The 4,769-nt window shown below is 45.0% G+C and overlaps 1 pseudogene; it reads right to left on the bottom strand.

The window, feature by feature from the left end:
• Positions 1-868: 868 nt before the first annotated feature.
• On the bottom strand, positions 869-2,792 carry LOC119282722 (annotated as a pseudogene).
• Between the last annotated feature and the right edge of the window lie 1,977 nt (positions 2,793-4,769).

Raw genomic sequence — 4,769 nt, 5'->3', positions numbered from 1 at the left:
ATTTCTTGAGTACAATGCTTACAATCACCACATGTTGTGTGCTCATAAGGAGGCTCAACTAAATTTAATCAAATTTCAGATATATTGAGAACCCATAAGTATCGCGTTTGATATATTTGGGCTTGTTCAAAATGGAAGGAATTTGAGAACAAAATTGAAGGAAACGGGAAATTTATGTCAATTTCTTGTTCAATTGAGGCAGATTCTTGTGACAAGCTCTTTTGAACCTTGATTGTATACTAAGAGACAATTCTGAGTTTGTAGAATTGTCTCTCAGTATACAGCTGTATGCAGGTAATTATTTTTCTTAGTTGACCAAGCCATACTTTTTGGAATGTGTGAATTTGCATTCTATAGGGGTTGGACATGGACATAAAACTAATGCAATGGTGCAGCAACTTTTTTTTGAAGCTCAGCAACCTTTATTACACCAAAATCATATCAGTTTAGAAGGAATAAGAAAATTAAGAGGTTTCTCACGCCACCACTCAATAACTTCTCAAACAAAATTTATGAAAATCCCACCATATGTTTTCATAGGCTTAGCTGGGGTTGCACGCACACAACAATGACAAATTGTCCACTCTAGGAATGTACCAATAGACCAATTGCATTGATCGAACATTAACTGATCTCAAAGAGCTTGATAAAACCTAACCAGCAGGGGGTGCGTGCACATGCGCACACAACAGTGACAAATTACCCACTGCAAGAATATATCGATACACCACTTGCATAGATCGAACATTAACTGATCTCAAAAAGTTTGATAAAAGCTAACCATCATGACAAATCCATCTCAGGCTTATTATTACATAATCCATCAAACACGACAAACTTCAGTTTAACTAACTCTTGGTGACCCTAATCGAAATCGAATCTAAGGTGTTGCCAAGCAAAAGATGGACAGATGCGTGGATGATCTAGTTGGGAGCAAAGAAGATCTCAGAGTCAAGCCTCTTGGAGCGGAACATCTTTTCCATCTCTGGAGTGGTGTTGAAGGCCGTCTCTAGCACCTCCGGCGATATCGCCTTCCAAACCGACGTCCTACCAGCCAAGTGGCTAAAGATCGGGCTGCATTTATTTTATACAACACAACATTAATTAATCAAATCCATCAATATAACTAGATAATATGTGGCTGAGCTCGAATACTGTGCAGCTAAGGGTACATAACAAAATGCTAGCCAAACTGGAGGAATACAGTCTGTAAGAAACTTTCGTAGATGCAGCGAGAAATAACTTCATACTTGAATGTTGCAAAACAGAAACAGAATACATCGAACATAAAATAACAGTTTTACTAAAGCACATCTAGATGTGCTCTAAATATTGCACATCTAAGTGCTATGTCATTGATTTTACGCTAAGATTCGTGCAAGCATTTCTTTTGTCTCTTTTCCTTTTCTTTCTAGTTTGATTGACTCACTTAATTAGATGTGCAATAATTAGGGCACATCTAGATGTGCCCTATGTATGTTTCCCTATATATTTACTACCAGAACGTAGTCAGAAAAGATACAGTGTCATTGTTTAATCCAAAATTATTGAATAAATTTGAGTATGTTGCAGGAACCTTTAATTTCAGAAAGGGCAAAGAAAGCCACAAAATTGTGCAACTAATTAGGGCCATGTATACTTTAATTTCTCAAAACTGAAACATAATATACCGAACAAAAATAATGCTATGATGAGATCTGATATACGCAGCAGTGCTTGACATGTTTGACGTACCAAGAAATATACAGCTAGCAGACTGAAAGAGAAGAAAAGAAATATGTAGTACGTACTTTGGGGTGGTGATGATGGAGAACCACTCCATGCCAGTGTCGTCGGCGATCTTGGAGACGACGAAGAACCTGGGCACGATGAAGAGGCAGCCCGCCTCGGCGCGGGTCTCCAGCACACGGGTGCCGTCGATGCCGACGACCTGGACGCGGCCGCCGCCGCGCACTATGTAGGTGACCTGGTAGGCGGAGTCGCAGGAGAATCCCGGCGAGCACATGGACTTGCCGTCGATCCTCACCAGGTCAGAGCCCAGACCAACGTCCTTCACCGGCGGCAGGTTGGCCGTGTTGAGCACCACGACGCGGCCGCCGCCCGGGATGTCCAGGTCGAGCGGCGCCTCAAGGCAGTTGAGCACCACGCCCTGGCGGTCCTCTGCGCGAGGCTCCGGCATCCGGTGCCCCGCGGCGATCTTGACGATGCCTGAGCCAGGCTGGGTGGAGACGATCTTGGCGGCGGCGTCGTGGTCGAGGTCCCAGGCGCGCGCGACGAACTCGGTGGAGAAGCCCGTGAAGATGCCGGCGGCGCCGGTGAGCTGGAAGTTGGTGAAGCGGCCGGGGACGTGGCCCTTGGAGGTGTCGCCGAGGAAGAGCACGACCAGCTCCGCGGAGGCGCCCTCCGCGTTGTGCCACCAGGTGACGCGCCGAAGGGGAGCGCCAGGGTGTCGCCCTCCTTGACGGGGATCACCTTTTCCTTGGCCGCCTCGGGGAGGACGAGGCCGCAGGCGCCGGCGCCCTGGAGCACGTAGGCGATCTTGGCCGAGTCGGAGTAGCTGGGGAGCGCGAGGCCGCCGGCGGAGAGGTGCAGCTTGGCGGCGCCGATGGAGGCCGCGCCGAGCATGGGCAGGTCGGCCGGCGACCAGTCGTAGTAGGCGCCGCCGTCGCTGGCGTAGGCCTTGGCGGGCTTCTTGGGCGACAGGTCCATGGACATGACCTCGGCGTTGGAAGTGCGCTGCACCATCGTTTTCAAGATGAGGTTGTACGTGGGAGAGGAGGAGGAAGATCGATATGGATGGGATGGAGGAAGTGGACGCCGAATGGTCCATATTTATAGCTGCGGGTTAGAAGATAGATAATGAAGAGCCAAAAAGATTCACTGGCCATTGATTTTGTTCCCCGAAAAAAGACCATTGGTTTTCTGTATGATCCAATGGTTACCATTGATTTTATCTGTGATCCAACAATCAAATGCTCCTACATGCTGCATTGTGGTCCTACTTATCCTCTCTTTCGATGTGTCCGCCCCTAGAAAGATGAGGAATTTGTTGACCTTACAACTATACACCAAGCCAGCATTGAAGAGCCAAAAACACCATCGCAGTGTTTTGAACACCCGTGGATTCTAAGGGGAACCCATGACCACGAGGCGTCAGGCTCCGGTAAGGCAGCATTCATCAGCCTCTCATTCGACGAGGAGTAGTTTTAGCGCGGTTTAGCTCTAATCTAGGAGCAGTATTGTATGAGTAAGGGACGTGGAGTATCTGTTCCGAGCTGAAATGCTCCATGATGAGCGGTAAAATAAAAAAAAGTAAAAAAAGATTGGTTTGGCACCGGGATGTTCATGATTGATACTTTATGTTAGGAAGACTGATCTATGCCATGCTTACAAGATTAAGTGTTTAGACATAATGTTCTTTAGCATTTTCTATTTTTCAAAGACAGTGATTGTTTTATAGCATTCTTGCATATTATCATTTTGAATCAAACTAATAGATTTGTGCCTTAGATCAGTCGCTTCCCAATATTCATATCGCAAATGATTACATAATTAAGAACATATTAGGTAGCATTTCACATAAAAAAAAATTATTTTTCTCATTTAAATACTCGAGCACGAGCAGGAATTAGCTTGGGGATGCTGATACATCTCCAATGTATCTATACTTTTTGATTATTTCATGCTATTATATTATCACTTAGAGTGCAACGCCAGTTCCTATTTTCTGCATATTTTTTGTTTTCCAGGAAATCCATACCGATAGAAGTCCAAACACGAAGAAAGTTTTTGACGATTTTTTCTAGACAAAAAAGGCATTGGAACCTTCGGGAGAGGACTACAAGACCCACGAGGTGGCCACGAGGCAAGGGTACACGCCCTCGGGGTTACGGCGCGCCATCATGGCTTGTGGGCCCCTTGTGACTCCGTTTGCCCTAATTATTGGCCTATGCCTTGTATGATCATCATAACTATGTGCTATTCTGTCAATTGCCTAACAGTAATTTCTTTACCCACCGATGCTATTTATGAGAGAGAGATGCTTCTAGTGAAGCTATGCCCCCGAGTCCATTCACCTTTATCATCAAACAAATATTATAATTCCCTTGTTGTTTTATTTTACTTTTGTTTTTGACCTTTATTATTATATCTACCACTACCAGATTTGATACTTGCAACCGGCACGAACAAGGAGAGTGATGCCCCCTTGCCTTTGTTGGGTGCAAGCATTTAGTTTTTGTGTGGGCAGGTATTGTGTTTTGTCTCCTTCTGGTTCGATAAACCTTGATTCTTAACTGAGGGAAATACTATCTTCTACTATACTACATCATCATTTCTCTTCGGGGAATCCCGACACTATCACAAGTAGCAACAACTTCCGCAGCCTCCAAAACATTATGTAGCGTGTTCCATATGTGTTATGAAGGCTGCCAATTTGGCGACTCTACTAGAGTTTCTCTTGGTTGCACCTTGCAGGCGAGTGCACGCTCAAAAGGAAAGGCGACGGGAAGGGCCTAGGAAATCATTAGGGGTGAAGAAATCGGTGTAGGTAAGTGGCAAAAAAGCAACATATAGTAATAGAAACAAAAAAAATGAGGAGGATGTGGGTTATCAAATTGGAAAAAAATCAGTGCGGGTAAGGAGGCTGTGTAAAAAAAGTAATAGAACAGTTTATTACCGCATTTGTAAATTCCATTAAATAAAAAATTCACATTAGGCTTTACTTCTTGGTATCTGACCCCCCTCCCCCAATGGGGGTGGGATTAGCC

The sequence above is a fragment of the Triticum dicoccoides genome, chromosome 3B (assembly GCF_002162155.2).
Source record: "Triticum dicoccoides isolate Atlit2015 ecotype Zavitan chromosome 3B, WEW_v2.0, whole genome shotgun sequence".
Lineage (NCBI taxonomy): Eukaryota > Viridiplantae > Streptophyta > Magnoliopsida > Poales > Poaceae > Triticum > Triticum dicoccoides.
The sequence above is the reverse complement of the archived record's forward strand: the minus strand, read 5'-3'. Positions and strand labels throughout refer to the sequence as shown.